The sequence below is a fragment of the Lissotriton vulgaris genome, chromosome 1_1 (genome assembly GCF_964263255.1).
Source record: "Lissotriton vulgaris chromosome 1_1, aLisVul1.2, whole genome shotgun sequence".
In the NCBI taxonomy this organism is placed as follows: Eukaryota; Metazoa; Chordata; class Amphibia; order Caudata; family Salamandridae; genus Lissotriton; species Lissotriton vulgaris.
In genome coordinates, this window is record NC_141685.1 from 231,313,252 (window position 1) to 231,337,024 (window position 23,773).

The 23,773-nt window shown below is 39.2% G+C and overlaps 2 non-coding genes across 2 annotated transcripts; both read left to right on the forward strand.

Annotated features, from left to right (window-relative positions):
• Positions 1-669: 669 nt before the first annotated feature.
• Positions 670-741, forward strand: TRNAD-GUC (transfer RNA aspartic acid (anticodon GUC)). Its single transcript has one exon. It is a non-coding gene; the product is annotated as a tRNA-Asp (tRNA).
• A 9,113-nt stretch (positions 742-9,854) lies between these two features.
• Positions 9,855-9,926, forward strand: TRNAD-GUC (transfer RNA aspartic acid (anticodon GUC)). The gene has a single exon. It is a non-coding gene; the product is annotated as a tRNA-Asp (tRNA).
• Positions 9,927-23,773: the final 13,847 nt, after the last annotated feature.

Sequence of the window (23,773 nt, forward strand, 5' to 3'; positions counted from 1 at the left end):
CCAGTCACGCAGGAGACCGGGGTTCAATTCCCCGACGGGGAGGAGATTCCTTTTATTCACACAATTAAATAAAATGATGTACTTTCTAACATTGTAAAATATATCTGTCATTATCCTTGCCTATTCCGATTGAGAAAAAAGGTTGAATTCACTGATGGCCAAAATGCTTACTGATGTGTTAACTGAAATTCAGAATATGCTCTGAATATTTCAGCATGCACAGGCGTACCATCAAAACCAATTTACGTCTACAATCTGTTGGAAAATGAGATGAAGCAGTGGTGAATCCTAGGCCGCTGTTCCACTCGATTGGCACGATTTACAAGTAGAATGACTGCTTTTGGTTAGTAGTGACCCCTGGTGGCTAATAGTTATAAGCTGCAAATGGTAAAGTGAGCTGATTATATATATATATATATATATAAATATATATATTGATGAATAGAAAGATAGCTAGATAGACAGATCGATAGATATTTATTTCAATGAAATAATTTCTTCATAAAACTAATTGTTTTTGGCTAGGAATTTCTGTATTGTAATAATTTAGGAAAAAAGATTACTTGTCCTAACCAAAAGCAGCAATTCTGCCTATTACAATACTGAGAATTGATCGAGGGCATGCCTTAACCCCAGGGAGATGAGCACTGTTTAACTGAAGCCAATAAGTCCTCGTTAGTATAGTGGTCAGTATCCCCGCCTGTCACGCGGGAGACCGGGGTTCAATTCCCCGACGGGGAGGAGATTCCTTTTATTCACACAATTAAATAAAATGATGTACTTTCTAACATTGTAAAATATATCTGTCATTATCCTTGCCTATTCCGATTGAGAAAAAAGGTTGAATTCACTGATGGCCAAAATGCTTACTGATGTGTTAACTGAAATTCAGAATATGCTCTGAATATTTCAGCATGCACAGGCGTACCATCAAAACCAATTTACGTCTACAATCTGTTGGAAAATGAGATGAAGCAGTGGTGAATCCTAGGCCGCTGTTCCACTCGATTGGCACGATTTACAAGTAGAATGACTGCTTTTGGTTAGTAGTGACCCCTGGTGGCTAATAGTTATAAGCTGCAAATGGTAAAGTGAGCTGATTATATATATATATATATATATAAATATATATATTGATGAATAGAAAGATAGCTAGATAGACAGATCGATAGATATTTATTTCAATGAAATAATTTCTTCATAAAACTAATTGTTTTTGGCTAGGAATTTCTGTATTGTAATAATTTAGGAAAAAAGATTACTTGTCCTAACTAAAAGCAGCAATTCTGCCTATTACAATACTGAGAATTGATCGAGGGCATGCCTTAACCCCAGGGAGATGAGCACTGTTTAACTGAAGCCAATAAGTCCTCGTTAGTATAGTGGTCAGTATCCCCGCCAGTCACGCGGGAGACCGGGGTTCAATTCCCCGACGGGGAGGAGATTCCTTTTATTCACACAATTAAATAAAATGATGTACTTTCTAACATTGTAAAATATATCTGTCATTATCCTTGCCTATTCCGATTGAGAAAAAAGGTTGAATTCACTGATGGCCAAAATGCTTACTGATGTGTTAACTGAAATTCAGAATATGCTCTGAATATTTCAGCATGCACAGGCGTACCATCAAAACCAATTTACGTCTACAATCTGTTGGAAAATGAGATGAAGCAGTGGTGAATCCTAGGCCGCTGTTCCACTCGATTGGCACGATTTACAAGTAGAATGACTGCTTTTGGTTAGTAGTGACCCCTGGTGGCTAATAGTTATAAGCTGCAAATGGTAAAGTGAGCTGATTATATATATATATATATATAAATATATATATTGATGAATAGAAAGATAGCTAGATAGACAGATCGATAGATATTTATTTCAATGAAATAATTTCTTCATAAAACTAATTGTTTTTGGCTAGGAATTTCTGTATTGTAATAATTTAGGAAAAAAGATTACTTGTCCTAACCAAAAGCAGCAATTCTGCCTATTACAATACTGAGAATTGATCGAGGGCATGCCTTAACCCCAGGGAGATGAGCACTGTTTAACTGAAGCCAATAAGTCCTCGTTAGTATAGTGGTCAGTATCCCCGCCAGTCACGCGGGAGACCGGGGTTCAATTCCCCGACGGGGAGGAGATTCCTTTTATTCACACAATTAAATAAAATGATGTACTTTCTAACATTGTAAAATATATCTGTCATTATCCTTGCCTATTCCGATTGAGAAAAAAGGTTGAATTCACTGATGGCCAAAATGCTTACTGATGTGTTAACTGAAATTCAGAATATGCTCTGAATATTTCAGCATGCACAGGCGTACCATCAAAACCAATTTACGTCTACAATCTGTTGGAAAATGAGATGAAGCAGTGGTGAATCCTAGGCCGCTGTTCCACTCGATTGGCACGATTTACAAGTAGAATGACTGCTTTTGGTTAGTAGTGACCCCTGGTGGCTAATAGTTATAAGCTGCAAATGGTAAAGTGAGCTGATTATATATATATATATATATATAAATATATATATTGATGAATAGAAAGATAGCTAGATAGACAGATCGATAGATATTTATTTCAATGAAATAATTTCTTCATAAAACTAATTGTTTTTGGCTAGGAATTTCTGTATTGTAATAATTTAGGAAAAAAGATTACTTGTCCTAACCAAAAGCAGCAATTCTGCCTATTACAATACTGAGAATTGATCGAGGGCATGCCTTAACCCCAGGGAGATGAGCACTGTTTAACTGAAGCCAATAAGTCCTCGTTAGTATAGTGGTCAGTATCCCCGCCAGTCACGCGGGAGACCGGGGTTCAATTCCCCGACGGGGAGGAGATTCCTTTTATTCACACAATTAAATAAAATGATGTACTTTCTAACATTGTAAAATATATCTGTCATTATCCTTGCCTATTCCGATTGAGAAAAAAGGTTGAATTCACTGATGGCCAAAATGCTTACTGATGTGTTAACTGAAATTCAGAATATGCTCTGAATATTTCAGCATGCACAGGCGTACCATCAAAACCAATTTACGTCTACAATCTGTTGGAAAATGAGATGAAGCAGTGGTGAATCCTAGGCCGCTGTTCCACTCGATTGGCACGATTTACAAGTAGAATGACTGCTTTTGGTTAGTAGTGACCCCTGGTGGCTAATAGTTATAAGCTGCAAATGGTAAAGTGAGCTGATTATATATATATATATATATATAAATATATATATTGATGAATAGAAAGATAGCTAGATAGACAGATCGATAGATATTTATTTCAATGAAATAATTTCTTCATAAAACTAATTGTTTTTGGCTAGGAATTTCTGTATTGTAATAATTTAGGAAAAAAGATTACTTGTCCTAACCAAAAGCAGCAATTCTGCCTATTACAATACTGAGAATTGATCGAGGGCATGCCTTAACCCCAGGGAGATGAGCACTGTTTAACTGAAGCCAATAAGTCCTTGTTAGTATAGTGGTCAGTATCCCCGCCAGTCACGCGGGAGACCGGGGTTCAATTCCCCGACGGGGAGGAGATTCCTTTTATTCACACAATTAAATAAAATGATGTACTTTCTAACATTGTAAAATATATCTGTCATTATCCTTGCCTATTCCGATTGAGAAAAAAGGTTGAATTCACTGATGGCCAAAATGCTTACTGATGTGTTAACTGAAATTCAGAATATGCTCTGAATATTTCAGCATGCACAGGCGTACCATCAAAACCAATTTACGTCTACAATCTGTTGGAAAATGAGATGAAGCAGTGGTGAATCCTAGGCCGCTGTTCCACTCGATTGGCACGATTTACAAGTAGAATGACTGCTTTTGGTTAGTAGTGACCCCTGGTGGCTAATAGTTATAAGCTGCAAATGGTAAAGTGAGCTGATTATATATATATATATATATATAAATATATATATTGATGAATAGAAAGATAGCTAGATAGACAGATCGATAGATATTTATTTCAATGAAATAATTTCTTCATAAAACTAATTGTTTTTGGCTAGGAATTTCTGTATTGTAATAATTTAGGAAAAAAGATTACTTGTCCTAACTAAAAGCAGCAATTCTGCCTATTACAATACTGAGAATTGATCGAGGGCATGCCTTAACCCCAGGGAGATGAGCACTGTTTAACTGAAGCCAATAAGTCCTCGTTAGTATAGTGGTCAGTATCCCCGCCAGTCACGCGGGAGACCGGGGTTCAATTCCCCGACGGGGAGGAGATTCCTTTTATTCACACAATTAAATAAAATGATGTACTTTCTAACATTGTAAAATATATCTGTCATTATCCTTGCCTATTCCGATTGAGAAAAAAGGTTGAATTCACTGATGGCCAAAATGCTTACTGATGTGTTAACTGAAATTCAGAATATGCTCTGAATATTTCAGCATGCACAGGCGTACCATCAAAACCAATTTACGTCTACAATCTGTTGGAAAATGAGATGAAGCAGTGGTGAATCCTAGGCCGCTGTTCCACTCGATTGGCACGATTTACAAGTAGAATGACTGCTTTTGGTTAGTAGTGACCCCTGGTGGCTAATAGTTATAAGCTGCAAATGGTAAAGTGAGCTGATTATATATATATATATATATATAAATATATATATTGATGAATAGAAAGATAGCTAGATAGACAGATCGATAGATATTTATTTCAATGAAATAATTTCTTCATAAAACTAATTGTTTTTGGCTAGGAATTTCTGTATTGTAATAATTTAGGAAAAAAGATTACTTGTCCTAACCAAAAGCAGCAATTCTGCCTATTACAATACTGAGAATTGATCGAGGGCATGCCTTAACCCCAGGGAGATGAGCACTGTTTAACTGAAGCCAATAAGTCCTCGTTAGTATAGTGGTCAGTATCCCCGCCAGTCACGCGGGAGACCGGGGTTCAATTCCCCGACGGGGAGGAGATTCCTTTTATTCACACAATTAAATAAAATGATGTACTTTCTAACATTGTAAAATATATCTGTCATTATCCTTGCCTATTCCGATTGAGAAAAAAGGTTGAATTCACTGATGGCCAAAATGCTTACTGATGTGTTAACTGAAATTCAGAATATGCTCTGAATATTTCAGCATGCACAGGCGTACCATCAAAACCAATTTACGTCTACAATCTGTTGGAAAATGAGATGAAGCAGTGGTGAATCCTAGGCCGCTGTTCCACTCGATTGGCACGATTTACAAGTAGAATGACTGCTTTTGGTTAGTAGTGACCCCTGGTGGCTAATAGTTATAAGCTGCAAATGGTAAAGTGAGCTGATTATATATATTACCTACTGGCGGTCGCCAGTAGGTAGTTATAGTTAGGACCTAGTTTCCATAGGAAATCCTCAACATTCTATTTGGAATAACTTTGGCCCTGGTTGAAGAATCTTAGCGAATTTCTCAAAGAAGATGGCTCCCTCCGCTGCGCTCCTTCCCTAAAAGTTTGGGGGGGATTGGTCAAGTGGGGGCTGAGATAAAAGGGGGGTCCCAAAACGTGTTTTCTCCATGTTATTTTCCATAGGACCTTTAGACTCGGCTGCAGGTCGAACGGGTGAATGGATTTATAAGAAATTTGGCAAAACTGTACAGTCCCGCTCGCAGATTACGCTTTTTTTGGAATGGTGTAAATCCGTTCAGTAGTTGCTGAGGAAATTAAAGTTAAAGTCAATTATATATCTATACGCGCGCACACGTGCGCGCACCCAAACGGCTGCGCGCGCGAGCGGAATTTTGCTGCGTGACGTCTGTTAACATTCGATTAGAAGGAAATCAGGAAGTGTTGACCGCCATTTTGTCATTGCGAGTAAATATATTGTTGATTTCAAAGCGTTGGAATATGGAAAGGGGAGAAGGTAGAGATTGTTTTGCTGCGTAGGTTTTCTCAGTGTGTGCAGTAAGGCCCTTAAAGGCGAAAATATATATATATATATTTTTTTTAAAGTTGCGTGGTGCGCGCACTCGGTCGCGCACACCTTTTTACAAGAGTGTGAAAATGGAGATAAATCAGAAGTTTGAGTGCTTAGATATAAGGTGGCTCTGAAAAGAGCCATTGTGTTAATTGAGTGTTTTCTGCATTTATAAGTAAGTACCGATGCAGAGCCTGATGTTGCAGAGGAAGATTCTGTTTCCCTCATTCGTGAAATGAACACCGTCTCTCCTATAGACGTCTTGCATGTGGTATCGCAAGTTCTTGTGGTAAATAGAACCCATGCTATAATCTCTGAGGAACGCAGAAACAGATTTATTTACATGTCTCCTTGCTTTCTCAAATTGTGCACAATGGTGATTGGACCAATTCCATTTCTGTCTTTGGCATATATTGGAATATACCAAGGCAGATCGAGGAAAAAGTGTCATCAATTGTCGAAAGGTGTCTTTTAGAAGCATTTCCAGACCTACCCCAGTGATTGTGCCTAGATCGTTCCCACCACAGTGCACAATTAGAAGGTCTGGTTCTGGGAGATGCATAAAAGTTTTCACCAATGGAATCAATTGGTGACATTTCAATCCTCTTTTGGAAATCCATGTTATGTGTACATTTGGTAAGCTGAAGTTGCAAATTCGTCTGCTTACTGCATATTTTTCACTCCAGTGAATATAACTGTGTCCTATTAGCCAGACCTTCATTTTCAAGGGATTTGTAGTCGTCCTCCGATCGGTTCTGGAAGTGGAATGGTACTTAGAAGTTGAAATTCTAAATAAAGAAAAAGGAAGAGGCTGGGTGTGGTTTAAAAAATAAAAATGATTGGTTGATTGTAAGAATGGAGATTGAACAGTACGTTGCATGTTAATGTTTATGTTAAACGAAAAGTACTATTGGGTGTGAAAAAAAAGACATGTAACAGAGCTGTGGATTGGCAGGTGTTTCTGGAGGGAAAACAGTGTTGTTACTTTGCTGTAGAACGTAGGAGCCAAGCGCCCCCTCCGAGTCCGCGTTTCTTGGACCCTGAAGTATGGCACTCAACATTCAGAACTTATGACATTTGTGCAAGGCAGGGACATCGAAGCCTCTCAGGGACCAAGTATATCCGGAGTCCTTCCTACAGAAGGTGGTGGGGGTGGCGGCATTAGCAAGGCATCCCCCCACACAACTTGTTGGACCCTGAAGTATGGCTCTCAACATCCAGAACTTATGACATTTGTGCAAGGCAGGGACATCGAAGCCTCTCAGGGACCAAGGATATCCAGAGTCCTTCCTACAGAAGGTGGTGGGGGTGGCGGCATTAGCAAGGCATCCCCCCACACAACTTGTCGGACATGACCTCTGGATGTACTGGGTGTTCAATTTCAGAATTGAAACTACTAAGAAGCAATTAGAAGTGTTGTTTTCATGTTGCAGTAGGCTGCCATGTAAATAGTTATTTAATAAAACGTTTTATCCTGTTACTTTGCTGGTGTGTTGTATATATTTATAATATTTGCATAGTGTTTATCGTTATTTTGGGCGGGGTGGGTGGCGGAGCCGAGCTGTCTTGCAGCCATCATGGCGTCGAGCTCGGTTCCTCTCTCTAGTTTCATGTTTTTTCTAACGATTTATATGTTATAGTTTGCTAGCACGATACAGCGGCTAGTCCGCATTTTATATATATGTCCTTTTTATTAGGGGTGTCTTCCGGTGGAGTCGGACGATCTACCTCTAATAAACGGTCCGGGTTGAACCAACTACCATCATGATTTTGTATATCTTCTGAGCTGGATTTAAGCACACAATTGTTAAAGTATGAAACGTTTTATATTTCTAAAAAAAATACCAAGGTGCGTACATCCGGTAACGCACGAAAGTTTAAAAAGACATTCGGCTCCATTTACTTAAAAGTTTCATAAGAATAAAAAATAAGTCTAGGTACAGTCTCTTTGACGTACTATAAGTTCTTTGAGGGGTGTATGAAGAAATTCAATAAGTTCAAATCGCATGGTTTTTACGAAATATATAGGCCTGTGCGCGCACTCGGTCGCGCACGAAAGCCTGGAAATGCGATATCCATTTTATTGACAACTGTTGCCGAGAGTGCGCACACCGGGTCGCGCACGAAAGTTTAGTAAGGCTATTTTTATTTACAGACAAATTTTAATGTGTTTAAAAAAAGGCAAGGTACAGACTTTCGAATTCTGTATTGCTTTACAAGGAGTCTCTATGCAACTTGAACAGTGAAGAAAACGGCTTGTTTTCGAAAAAAATATTGCCAGAACTTTATTCCCAAAAGTATAGGTTGCATACACGACATTTTTCTGAATTAGCATTTTAAAAACCAATGAAATTCACAGAAAAAACCATAGGTTTTACACACGTTATAGTTAGGAAGTAGCATTTAAAAAACCTATGAAATTCACTGAAAAAACCATAGGTTTGACACATGTTATAGTTAGCTGGAAATTTTACTGACATAAAACCAATGAAATTCCACGTTATAGTTAGTTGGACTCACTATAACTTGCGCGTGCAATGCACTGCTGATGACGTCACATATTACATCACTCATGACATGGTCAGTGACATCACTGATGACACCATCCTTGTGACATAGTGACAGACCTCCTTTCACTGTAATGTAACCCTTGAAACACATATTCAAAAATAGAAACTGAAATTTAAAAAAAAATGCAGATACCCATATCAGTTACAACAAGTAATTCAGTAATTCCACCATCTATATACACATCCACTCATACATATACTCACTCATCATATGAAATGATACACCTATACATCCTGTTACACACCGACAATCATTGAAAAGTTACTCACAGACATACTCACACGTGCAAATAAACTATTGAACATCCATTTATTTGAATATAGAGTTATACACACACTTCCACCTTACTTCTATTGAAAATTACACATATGTATTCTCTTAAACAATCACTTATAGAAACACATACTTATTTAAACAGGAACTCTTTCAATCTCTTACTCTCACATATACTCACTTATATACATCAATATTCACATATATTAGATTAAAACATATGTCGTTACTGATAAAGACACTAGTGAGACAGTCATTCACTCACTAACAAACACATATACACACTCATCCACCCATACAGTCCTGCACATATGCTGTCTTCAAAACACATACAGAGAGTCAGTCACTCATGCATCTATGTGCTAAGTAATACCCCCACCAAACCATATAGACACTCATACTGATACTAAGAGAAACATCTAATAACCCATATACATACGCATGTAGCTACTTACCAACACATGTAGCCACTTATACACAAAGTGAAACACTAATATATATATTTAAATATTTAAACATTACTCACTAGTATTTATTTTTCAGAAACCACATATTCACTGGATGGTGTCATCAGTGATGTCATGAGTGATGTCACTGACCATGTCATGAGTGATGTAATATGTGACGTCATCAGCAGTGCATGCACGCGCAAGTTATAGTGAGTCCAACTAACTATAACGTGGAATTTCATTGGTTTTATGTCAGTAAAATTTCCAGCTAACTATAACATGTGTCAAACCTATGGTTTTTTCAGTGAATTTCATAGGTTTTTTAAATGCTACTTCCTAACTATAACGTGTGTAAAACCTATGGTTTTTTCTGTGAATATATATATATATATAAATATATATATTGATGAATAGAAAGATAGCTAGATAGACAGATCGATAGATATTTATTTCAATGAAATAATTTCTTCATAAAACTAATTGTTTTTGGCTAGGAATTTCTGTATTGTAATAATTTAGGAAAAAAGATTACTTGTCCTAACCAAAAGCAGCAATTCTGCCTATTACAATACTGAGAATTGATTGAGGGCATGCCTTAACCCCAGGGAGATGAGCACTGTTTAACTGAAGCCAATAAGTCCTCGTTAGTATAGTGGTCAGTATCCCCGCCTGTCACGCGGGAGACCGGGGTTCAATTCCCCGACGGGGAGGCGATTCCTTTTATTCACACAATTAAATAAAATGATGTACTTTCTAACATTGTAAAATATATCTGTCATTATCCTTGCCTATTCCGATTGAGAAAAAAGGTTGAATTCACTGATGGCCAAAATGCTTACTGATGTGTTAACTGAAATTCAGAATATGCTCTGAATATTTCAGCATGCACAGGCGTACCATCAAAACCAATTTACGTCTACAATCTGTTGGAAAATTAGATGAAGCAGTGGTGAATCCTAGGCTGCTGTTCCACTCTATTGGCATGATTTACAAGTACAATTGTACGATTTACAATGGATTAATCTCCATATTATGAGAGTCAATACAATATACAGGCAAAAATTACTTGTTTTCGGCCAACGTGGGGCTCGAACCCTTGACCCTGAGATTAAGAGTCTCATGCTCTACCGACTGAGCTAGCCGGGCTCCCTCCTTAAGACAGTATGCAGACCAATCACTTTTTGTGAAGAAAATCAAATCCTGGATATTCCTCTACTCTTGTTTTGCACGGAAAGCCAGATTTATACATCCTTCAGATTACAGAGTGTCAAATAAAATAAAAGAAAATGAAAATGGAAGTTGTGAGAACTTCATTTTGATATTGCATAAGAATTCAAATTCCTCTCACGTGCTAAAGAATACCTGAACCCTTTTGATTAAACCACTTTAGTTGTTATAATGAGACCATATTTGAAAGCCATCTGTGATGTTTCTGTTCTTACTCTGCAATGACCTTGGCAATGACAAGTTAAAAATAAAATGTATGCACATTTTATAATGGAGAATGCAGGTATCGATCCCGCTACCTCTCGCATGCTAAGCGAGCGCTCTACCATTTGAGCTAATTCCCCTGTGTGTTTAATCTGTATAACATTAAAAAAGTAACCTCACTGCCTTCCACACTTTATTTGAAGTCCAATTGCCCATAACAGTGTTCAGTTCACTCCTAACTTATGCCTTACCTCCACTTATGGGATGTTTTACAGTTCAGGTTGGCCTGTTTACTACTCGAATATGAGTGATATTGCGGTGTGTTCATCTAGACTCATACCCTACCTAATCTTGAAGTTAAATTTCCCACCAATGAGAAACCAAGGGAGATACCATTTTTGATAGTTATTGCATGTCTAATGCAAGAATAATCACCAGATTATGAGAGTCAATGCAATAATCCAGCAAAAATTACTCATTTTCGCCCAACGTGGGGCTCGAACCCACGACCCTGAGATTAAGAGTCTCATGCTCTACCGACAGAGCTAGCCAGGCTCCCTCTTCAAGACGGTATGCAGACCAATCATTTTTTATGAAGGAAATCCATTCCTGGACAATTTTTGGGAATTATTGCATGTCTAATGCAAGATTAATCTCCATATTATGAGAGTCAATGCAATATTCAGGCAAAAATTACTCTTTTTTGCCCAACGTGGGGCTCAAACCCACGACCCTGAGATTAAGAGTCTCATGCTCTACCGACTGAGCTAGCCGGGATCCCTCTTTAAGAAAGTATGCAGACTAATCACTTTTTGTGAAGAAAATCAAATCCTGGATATTCCTCTACTATTGTTTTGCAAGGAAATCCAGATTTATAGATCCTTCAGAGGACAGAGTGGCAAATAAAATAAGAGAAAATGAAAATGGAAGTTGTGAGAACTTCATTTTGAGATTGCATAAGAATTCAAATTCCTCTCACGTGCTAAAGAATACCTGAACCCTTGTGATTAAACCACATTAGTTGTTATAGTGAGACCATGTTTGAAAGCCATCTGTGATTTTTCTGTTCTTACTCTGCAAGGACCTTGGCAATGACAAGTTAAAAATAAAATGTATGCACATTTTATAATGGAGAATGCGGGCATCGATCCCGCTACCTGTTTACTACTTGAATATGAGTGATATTGCGGTGTGTTCATCTAGACTCATACCCTACCTAATCTTGAAGTTAAATTTCCCACCAATGAGAAACCTAGGGAGATACCATTTTTGATAGTTATTGCATGTCTAATGCAAGAATAATCACCAGATTATGAGAGTCAAAGCAATAATCCAGCAAAAATTACTCATTTTCGCCCAACGTGGGGCTCAAACCCACGACCCCGAGATCAAAAGTCTCATGCTCTACCGACTGAGCTAGCCGGGCTCCCTCCTTAAGACAGTATGCAGACCAATCACTTTTTGTGAAGAAAATCAAATCCTGGATATTCCTCTACTCTTGTTTTGCAAGGAAAGCCGGATTTATACATCCTTCAGAGGACAGAGTGTCAAATAAAATAAGAGAAAAGGAAAATGGAAGTTGTGAGAACTTCATTTTGAGATTGCATAAGAATTCAAATTCCTCTCACGTGCTAAAGAATACCTGAACCCTTTTGAATAAACCACTTTAGTTGTTATAATGAGACCATATTTGAAAGCCATCTGTGAATTTTTCTGTTCTTACTCTGCAATGACCTTGGCAATAACAAGTTAAAAATAAAATGTATGCAAATTTTATAATGGAGAATGCGGGCATCGATCCCGCTACCTCTTGCATGCTAAGCGAGCGCTCTACCATTTGAGCTAATTCCCCTGTGTGTTTAATCTGTATAACATTAAAAAAGTAACCTCAGTGTGCACTAATGCAAGAATAATCACTAGATTTTGAGAGTTAATGCAATAATCCAGCAAAAATTACTCATTTTTGCCCAACGTGGGGCTCAAACCCACGATCCTGAGATTAAGAGTCTCATGCTCTACTGACTGAGCTAGCCGGGCTCCCACTTCAATATGGTATGCAGACTAATCATTTTTTATGAAGGAAATCCCTTCCTGGACAATTTTTGGGAGTTATTGCATGTCTAATGCAAGATTAATTTCCATATTATGAGAGTCAATGCAATATTCAGGCAAAAAGTACTCATTTTCACCAAACGTGGGGCTCGAACCCACGACCCTGAGATTAAGAGTCTCATGCTCTAACCACTGAGCTAGCCAGGCTCCCTCCTTAAGACAGTATGCAGACCAATCACTTTTTGTGAAGAAAATCAAATCCTGGAAATTCCTCTACTCTTGTTTTGCAAGGAAAGCCAGATTTATACATCCTTCAGAGGACAGAGTGTCAAATAAAATAAGAGAAAATGAAAATGGAAGTTGTGAGAACTTCATTTTGAGATTGCATAAGAATTCAAATTCCTCTCACGTGCTAAAGAATACCTGAACCCTTCTGATTAAACCACTTTAGTTGTTATAATGGGACCATATTTGAAAGCCATCTGTGATTTTTCTGTTCTTACTCTGCAATGACCATGGCAATGACAAGTTAAAAATAAAATGTATGCAAATTTTATAGTAGAGAATGCAGGCATCGATCCTGCTACCTCTCGCATGCTAAGCGAGCGCTCTACCATTTGAGCTAATTCCCCTGTGTGTTTAATCTGCATAACATGAAAAAAGTAACCTCACTGCCTTCCACACTTTATTTGAAGTCCAATTGCCCATAACAGTGTTCAGTTCACTCCTAACTTATGCCTTACCTCCACGTATGGATTGTTTTAAAGTTCAGGTTGGCCTGTTTACTACTCGAATATGAGTGATATTGCGGTGTGTTCATCTAGACTCATACCCTACCTAATCTTGAAGTTAAATTTCCCACCAATGAGAAAACAAGGGAGATACCATTTTTGATACTTATTGCATGTCTAATGCAAGAATAATCACCAGATTATGAGAGTCAATGCAATAATCCAGCAAAAATTACTCATTTTCTCCCAACGTGGGGCTCGAACCCACGACCCTGAGATTAAGAGTCTCATGCTCTACCGATTGAGCTAGCCAGGCTCCCACTTCAAGATGGTATGCAGACTAATCATTTTTTATGAAGGAAATCCATTCCTGGACAATTTTTGGGAGTTATTGCATGTCTAATGCTAGATTAATCTATATATTATGAGAGTCAATGCGATATTCAGGCAAAAAATACTCATTTTCGCCCAACGTGGGTCTCGAACCCACGACCCAGAGATTAAGAGTATCATGCTCTACCGACTGAGCTAGCCGGGCTCCCTCCTTACGACAGTATGCAGACCAATCACTTTTTGTGAAGAAAATCAAATCCTGGATATTCCTCTACTCTTGTTTTGCAAGGAAAGCCAGATTTATACATCCTTCAGAGGACAGTGTGTCAAATAAAATAAGAGAAAATGAAAATGGAAGTTGTGAGAACTTCATTTTGAGATTGCCTAAGAATTCAAATTCCTCTCATGTGCTAAAGAATACCTGAACCCTTTTGATTAAACCACTTTAGTTGTTATAATGAGACCATATTTGAAAGCCATCTGTGAATTTTTCTGTTCTTACTCTGCAATGACCTTGGCAATAACAAGTTAAAAATAAAATGTATGCATATTTTATAATGGAGAATGCGGGCATAGATCCCGCTACCTCTAGCATGCTAAGCGAGCGCTCTACCACTTGAGCTAATTCCCCTGTGTGTTTAATCTGCATAACATTAAAAAATTAACCTCACTGCCTTCCACACTTTATTTGAAGTCCAATTGCCCATAACAGTGTTCAGTTCACTCCTAACTTATGCCTTACCTCCACTAATGGGTTGTTTTACAGTTCAGGTTGGCCTGTTTACTACTCAAATATGAGTGATATTGCGGTGTGTTCATCTAGACTCATACCCTACCTAATCTTGAAGTTAAATTTCCCACCAATGAGAAACTAAGGGAGATACCATTTTTGATACTTATTGCATGTCTAATGCAAGAATAATCACCAGATTATGAGAGTCAATGCAATAATCCAGCAAAAATTACTCATTTTCACCCAATGTGGGGCTCGAACCCACGACCCTGGGATTAAGAGTCTCATGCTCTACCGACTGAACTAGCAAGGCTCCCACTTCAAGATGGTATGCAGACTAATCATTTTTTATGAAGGAAATCCATTCCTGGACTATTTGTGGGAGTTATTGCATGTCTAATGCAAGATTAATCTCCATATTATGAGAGTCAATGCAATATTCAGGCAAAAATTACTCGTTTTCGCCCAAAGTGGGGTTCGAACCCACGACCCTGAGATTAAGAGTCTCATGCTCTACCGACTGAGCTAGCCGGGCTCCCTCCTTAAGACAGTATGCAGACCAATCACTTTTTGTGAAGAAAATCAAATCCTGGATATTCCTCTACTCTTGTTTTGCAAGGAAAGCCAGATTTATACATCCTTCAGAGGACAGAGTGTCAAATAAAATAAGAGAAAATGAAAATGGAAGTTGTGAGAACTTCATTTTGAGATTGCATAAGAACTCAAATTCCTCTCATGTGCTAAAGAATACCTGAACCATTTTGATTAAACCACTTTAGTTGTTATAATGAGACCATATTTGAAAGCCATCTGTGATTTTTCTGTTCTTACTCTGCAATGACCTTGTCAATGACAAGTTAAAAATAAAATGTATGCAAATTTTATAATGGAGAATGCGGGCATTGATCCCGCTACCTCTCGCATGCTGAGCGAGCGCTCTACCATTTGAGCAAATTCCCCTCTGTGGTTAATCTGCATAACATTAAAAAAGTAACCTCACTGCCTTCCACACTTTATTTGAAGTCCAATTGCCCATAGCAGTGTTCAGTTCACTCCTAATTTATGCCTTACCTCCACTTATGGGATGTTTTACAGTTCAGGTTGGCCTGTTTGCTACTCGAATATGAGTGATATTGCGGTGTGTTCATCTAGAATCATACCCTACATAATCTTGAAGTTAAATTTCCCACCAATGAGAAACCAAGGGAGATACCATTTTTGATAGTTATTGCATGTCTAATGCAAGAATAATCACTAGATTTTGAGAGTTAATGCAATAATCCAGCAAAAATTACTCATTTTTGCCCAACGTGGTGCTCAAACCCACGATCCTGAGATTAAGAGTCTCATGCTCTACTGACTGAGCTAGCCGGGCTCCCACTTCAATATGGTATGCAGACTAATCATTTTTTATGAAGGAAATCCCTTCCTGGACAATTTTTGGGAGTTATTGCATGTCTAATGCAAGATTAATCTCCATATTATGAGAGTCAATGCAGTATTCAGGCAAAAAGTACTCATTTTCACCCAACGTGGGGCTCGAACCCACGACCCTGAGATTAAGAGTCTCATGCTCTAACCACTGAGCTAGCCAGGCTCCCTCCTTAAGACAGTATGCAGACCAATCACTTTTTGTGAAGAAAATCAAATCCTGGATATTCCTCTACTCTTGTTTTGCAAGGAAAGCCAGATTTATACATCCTTCAGAGGACAGAGTGTCAAATACAATAAGAGAAAAGGAAAATGGAAGTTGTGAGAACTTCATTTTGAGATTGCATAAGAATTCAAATTCCTCTCAGGTGCTAAAGAATACCCGAACCCTTTTGATTAAACCACTTTAGTTGTTATAATGAGACCATATTTGAAAGCCATCTGTGATTTTTCTGTTCTTACTCTGCAATGACCTTGACAATGACAAGTTAAAAATAAAATGTATGCAAATTTTATAATGGAGAATGCGGGCATCGATCCCGCTACCTCTCGCATGCTAAGCGAGCGCTCGACCATTTGAGATAATTCCCCTGTGTGTTTAATCTGCATAACATGAAAAAAGTAACCTCACTGCCTTCCACACTTTATTTGAAGTCGAATTGCCCATAACAGTGTTCAGTTCACTCCTAACTTATGCCTTACCTCCACTTATGGATTGTTTTAAAGTTCAGGTTGGCCTGTTTACTACTCGAATTTGAGTGATATTGCGGTGTGTTCATCTAACTCATACCCTACCTAATCTTGAAGTTAAATTTCCCACCAATGAGAAAACAAGGGAGATACCATTTTTGATACTTATTGCATGTCTAATGCAAGAATAATCACCAGATTATGAGAGTCAATGCAATAATCCAGCAAAAATTACTCATTTTCACCCAACGTGGGGCTCGAACCCACGACCCTGAGATTAAGAGTCTCATGTTCTACCGATTGAGCTAGCCAGGCTCCCACTTCAAGCTGGTATGCAGACTAATCATTTTTTATGAAGGAAATCCATTCCTGGACAATTTTTGGGAGTTATTGCATGTCTAATGCTATATTAATCTATATATTATGAGAGTCAATGCAATATTCAGGCAAAAAATACTCATTTTCGCCCAACGTGGGGCTCGAACCCACTACCCTGACATTAAGAGTATCATGCTCTACCGACAGAGCTAGCCGGGCTCCCTCCTTAAGACAGTATGCAGGCCAATAACTTTTTGTGAAGAAAATCAAATCCTGGATATTCCTCTACTCTTGTTTTGCAAGGAAAGGCAGATTTATACATCCTTCAGAGGACAGATTGTCAAATAAAATAAGAGAAAATGAAAATGGAAGTTGTGAGAACTTCATTTTGAGATTGCATAAGAATTTAAATTCCTCCATTGAAAAAGTAACCTCACTGCCTTCCACACTTTATTTGAAGTCCAATTGCCCATAACAGTGTTCAGTTCACTCCTAACTTATGCCTTACCTCCACTTATGGGATGTTTTACAGTTCAGGTTGGCCTGTTTACTACTTGAATATGAGTGATATTGCGGTGTGTTCATCTAGACTCATACCCTATCTAATCTTGAAGTTAAATTTCCCACCAATGAGAAACCAAGGGAGATACCATTTTTGATAGTTATTGCATGTCTAATGCAAGAATAATTACCAGATTATGAGAGTCAATGCAATAATCCAGCAAAAATTACTCATTTTCGCCCAACGAGGGGCTCGAACCCACGACCCTGAGATTAAGAGTCTCATGCTCTACCGACTGAGCTAGCCGGGCTCCCACTCCAAGATGGTATGCAGACTAATCATTTTTTATGAAGGAAATCCATTCCTGGACAATTTTTGGGAGTTATTGCATGTCTAATGCAAGATGATTCTCCATATTATGAGAGTCAATTCAATATTCAGGCAAAAATTACTCTTTTTTCGCCCAAAGTGGGGCTCGAACCCACGACCCTGAGATTAAGAGTCTCATGCTCTACTGACTGAGCTAGCCGGGCTCCCTCTTTAAGACAGTATGCAGACGTATCCCTTTTTGTGAAGAAAATCAAATCCTGGATATTCCTCTACTCTTGTTTTGCAAGGAAAGCCAGATTTATACATCCTTCAGAGGACAGAGTGTCAAATAAAATAAGAGAAAATGAAAATGGAAGTTGTGAGAACTTCATTTTGAGATTGCATAAGAATTCAAATTCCTCTCAAGTGCTAAAGAATACCTGAACCCTTTTGATTAAACCACTTTAGTTGTTATAATGAGACCATATTTGAAAGCCATCTGTGAATTTTTCTGTTCTTACTCTGCAATGACCTTGGCAATGACAAGTTAAAAATAAAATGTATGCATATTTTATAATGGAGAATGCGGTCATAGATCCCGCTACCTCTAGCATGCTAAGCGAGCGCTCTACCACTTGAGCTAATTCCCCTGTGTGTTTAATCTGCATAACATTAAAAAATTAACCTTACTGCCTTCCACACTTTATTTGAAGTCCAATTGCCCATAATAGTGTTCAGTTCACTCCTAACTTATGCCTTACCTCCACTAATGGGTTGTTTTACAGTTCAGGTTGGCCTGTTTACTACTCGAATATGAGTGATATTGCGGTGTGTTCATCTAGACTCATACCCTACCTAATCTTGAAGTTGAATTTCCCACCAATGAGAAACCAAGGGAGATACCATTTTTGATAGTTATTGCATGTCTAATGCAAGAATAATCACTAGATTTTGAGAGTTAATGCAATAATCCAGCAAAAATTACTCATTTTTGCCCAACGTGGTGCTCAAACCCACGATCCTGAGATTAAGAGTCTCATGCTCTACTGACTGAGCTAGCCGGGCTCCCACTTCAATATGGTATGCAGACTTATCATTTTTTATGAAGGAAATCCCTTCCTGGACAATTTTTGGGAGTTATTGCATGTCTAATGCAAGATTAATCTCCATATTATGAGAGTCAATGCAGTATTCAGGCAAAAAGTACTCATTTTCACCCAACGTGGGGCTCGAACCCACGACCCTGAGATTAAGAGTCTCATGCTCTAACCACTGAGCTAGCCAGGCTCCCTCCTTAAGACAGTATGCAGACCAATCACTTTTTGTGAAGAAAATCAAATCCTGGATATTCCTCTACTCTTGTTTTGCAAGGAAAGCCAGATTTATACATCCTTCAGAGGACAGAGTGTCAAATACAATAAGAGAAAAGGAAAATGGAAGTTGTGAGAACTTCATTTTGAGATTGCATAAGAATTCAAATTCCTCTCAGGTGCTAAAGAATACCCGAACCCTTTTGATTAAACCACTTTAGTTGTTATAATGAGACCATATTTGAAAGCCATCTGTGATTTTTCTGTTCTTACTCTGCAATGACCTTGACAATGACAAGTTAAAAATAAAATGTATGCAAATTTTATAATGGAGAATGCGGGCATCGATCCCGCTACCTCTCGCATGCTAAGCGAGCGCTCGACCATTTGAGATAATTCCCCTGTGTGTTTAATCTGCATAACATGAAAAAAGTAACCTCACTGCCTTCCACACTTTATTTGAAGTCGAATTGCCCATAACAGTGTTCAGTTCACTCCTAACTTATGCCTTACCTCCACTTATGGATTGTTTTAAAGTTCAGGTTGGCCTGTTTACTACTCGAATTTGAGTGATATTGCGGTGTGTTCATCTAACTCATACCCTACCTAATCTTGAAGTTAAATTTCCCACCAATGAGAAAACAAGGGAGATACCATTTTTGATACTTATTGCATGTCTAATGCAAGAATAATCACCAGATTATGAGAGTCAATGCAATAATCCAGCAAAAATTACTCATTTTCACCCAACGTGGGGCTCGAACCCACGACCCTGAGATTAAGAGTCTCATGTTCTACCGATTGAGCTAGCCAGGCTCCCACTTCAAGCTGGTATGCAGACTAATCATTTTTTATGAAGGAAATCCATTCCTGGACAATTTTTGGGAGTTATTGCATGTCTAATGCTATATTAATCTATATATTATGAGAGTCAATGCAATATTCAGGCAAAAAATACTCATTTTCGCCCAACGTGGGGCTCGAACCCACTACCCTGACATTAAGAGTATCATGCTCTACCGACAGAGCTAGCCGGGCTCCCTCCTTAAGACAGTATGCAGGCCAATAACTTTTTGTGAAGAAAATCAAATCCTGGATATTCCTCTACTCTTGTTTTGCAAGGAAAGGCAGATTTATACATCCTTCAGAGGACAGATTGTCAAATAAAATAAGAGAAAATGAAAATGGAAGTTGTGAGAACTTCATTTTGAGATTGCATAAGAATTTAAATTCCTCCATTGAAAAAGTAACCTCACTGCCTTCCACACTTTATTTGAAGTCCAATTGCCCATAACAGTGTTCAGTTCACTCCTAACTTATGCCTTACCTCCACTTATGGGATGTTTTACAGTTCAGGTTGGCCTGTTTACTACTTGAATATGAGTGATATTGCGGTGTGTTCATCTAGACTCATACCCTATCTAATCTTGAAGTTAAATTTCCCACCAATGAGAAACCAAGGGAGATACCATTTTTGATAGTTATTGCATGTCTAATGCAAGAATAATTACCAGATTATGAGAGTCAATGCAATAATCCAGCAAAAATTACTCATTTTCGCCCAACGAGGGGCTCGAACCCACGACCCTGAGATTAAGAGTCTCATGCTCTACCGACTGAGCTAGCCGGGCTCCCACTCCAAGATGGTATGCAGACTAATCATTTTTTATGAAGGAAATCCATTCCTGGACAATTTTTGGGAGTTATTGCATGTCTAATGCAAGATGATTCTCCATATTATGAGAGTCAATTCAATATTCAGGCAAAAATTACTCTTTTTTCGCCCAAAGTGGGGCTCGAACCCACGACCCTGAGATTAAGAGTCTCATGCTCTACTGACTGAGCTAGCCGGGCTCCCTCTTTAAGACAGTATGCAGACGTATCCCTTTTTGTGAAGAAAATCAAATCCTGGATATTCCTCTACTCTTGTTTTGCAAGGAAAGCCAGATTTATACATCCTTCAGAGGACAGAGTGTCAAATAAAATAAGAGAAAATGAAAATGGAAGTTGTGAGAACTTCATTTTGAGATTGCATAAGAATTCAAATTCCTCTCAAGTGCTAAAGAATACCTGAACCCTTTTGATTAAACCACTTTAGTTGTTATAATGAGACCATATTTGAAAGCCATCTGTGAATTTTTCTGTTCTTACTCTGCAATGACCTTGGCAATGACAAGTTAAAAATAAAATGTATGCATATTTTATAATGGAGAATGCGGTCATAGATCCCGCTACCTCTAGCATGCTAAGCGAGCGCTCTACCACTTGAGCTAATTCCCCTGTGTGTTTAATCTGCATAACATTAAAAAATTAACCTTACTGCCTTCCACACTTTATTTGAAGTCCAATTGCCCATAATAGTGTTCAGTTCACTCCTAACTTATGCCTTACCTCCACTAATGGGTTGTTTTACAGTTCAGGTTGGCCTGTTTACTACTCGAATATGAGTGATATTGCGGTGTGTTCATCTAGACTCATACCCTACCTAATCTTGAAGTTGAATTTCCCACCAATGAGAAACCAAGGGAGATACCATTTTTGATACTTATTGCATGTCTAATGCAAGAATAATCACCAGATTATGAGAGTCAATGCAATAATCCAGCAAAAATTACTCATTTTCACCCAACGTGGGGCTCGAACCCACGACCCTGAGATTAAGAGTCTCATGCTCTACCGACTGAGCTAGCCAGGCTCCCACTTCAAGATGGTATGCAGACTAATCATTTTTTATGAAGGAAATCCATTCCTGGACAATTTGTGGGAGTTATTGCATGTCTAATGCAAGATTAATCTCCATATTATGAGAGTCAATGCAATATTCAGGCAAAAATTACTCGTTTTCGCCAAACGTGGGGCTCGAACCCACAACCCTGAGATTAAGAGTCTCATGCTCTACCGACTGGGCTAGCCGGGCTCCCTCCTTAAGACAGTATGCAGACCAATCACTTTTTGTGAAGAAAATCAAATCCTGGATATTCCTCTACTCTTGTTTTGCAAGGAAAGCCAGATTTAAACATCCTTCAGATTACAGAGTGTCAAATAAAATAAGAGAAAATGAAAATGGAAGTTGTGAGAACTTCATTTTGAGATTGCATAAGAATTCAAATTCCTCTCAAGTGCTAAAGAATACCTGAACCCTTTTGATTAAACCACTTTAGTTGTTATAATGAGACCATATTTGAAAGCCATCTGTGATTTTTCTGTTCTTACTCTGCAATGACCTTGGCAATGACAAGTTAAAAATAAAATGTATGCAAATTTCATAATGGAGAATGCGGGCATCGATCCCGCTACCTCTCGCATGCTAAGCGAGCGCTCTACCATATGAGCTAATTCCCCTGTGTGTTTAATCTGCATAACATGAAAAAAGTAACCTCACTGCCTTCCACACTTTATTTGAAGTCCAATTGCCCATAACAGTGTTCAGTTCACTCCTAACGTATGCCTTACCTCCACTTATGGAAAGGGGCGACCACTCGGTCCCCCCGAACGTATGGCGGAGTGCCTCGATCCCCCCGGGAAGCCATTTTTGGGCGGGAGGCGCATCTCGGCTGGTATGCCCGAAGCGGCGTAGCCGGGGCGCGCCTTTTCCCGCCCTAGAGTGGGCTGGCCTAGACACCGACGTAGCCAGCCCCGCCCTAGGGGCAGGCAGGGGCGGGTTCTCGCCCGCCCTGAAGACGGATAAAAAGAGACGCAAGACCAGAAGACGTCCTCTTGTTCTTGTGCTCCGAAGCTGCACCTCCTCGCTACCCGTGAGCTCGGGACAGAACGAAGAGCCAATTTTGAGCGTTTTGATCTTTTTCTTTGTCTTCTAGATACTTCGTCGGAGAAATGCCAAAGAAAGTCGCAAAGAGAATGACGACCGACCAGATGGTGCGGGCCCTTTGCAAAGAGGTGTCCGACATAAAGAAACGGTTGGCGAATCGGGACGGGGAGGAGGGTTCGGGCCCTGCGCCGGCTGGAGGGAGACCTAAGAGGCCGAGAAGGGTTCCAGCCGGTGGAGACGTCCCGGTCCCCTCTGTACCGCTCGAGGCGCCGACCCCAGTACCAATGGAGGGGAATCCAATCCCCGTTGTCGTCACCCCGACATCCAAAGAAGACATGCCCCCCGAGCTGGCAGCACAGCTAGCAGCTTGGTTGGGGGATAGTAGTGATGGCGCCACGGCTGCCGAGGCACAGGCGCTGATAAAAGGGCTTCGTGAGAAGAGAGATGCAGCTAAAGTGACTGCGCCGTTGGCGGGAATAGACAAGCCGCAAGCGGCCGAAGCTGCGTCCGGTGCAGGTAAGCGGCCATTGCCGATTGCAAGGGATGAGTCAGCACCCTCTCGTAGAGAGAGATTGGGACAACATGTGCCTTTAGCTATAAAAGAAAAGATCTGGGCTGGGGAGTACGTGAATATTTTCTCCTTGCTTGTTGATCATTATGAGGTGGAGCATGTTAAAAGTCAGAAGGACCTAATGCATCCGAGTGTTTGGCGCGCAAAAATGGCCGCCTTTAAGGTAAATGAGAATATTGGCAACTGGGGCAATGCGTGGGGTATTTTTACATCGATTTTGGGGGAACGTAGGCCCGAGTTGCTTTCTGAATTTCCCATTTATCAATCACGAATTATGGGTTACTCGACAGCGTATCAAGGTAACCATTGGTTTTGTTATGACAATCTGTTCAGGAAAGAAAAGGAACATAACAAGGGTTTGACTTGGGATTGTTACG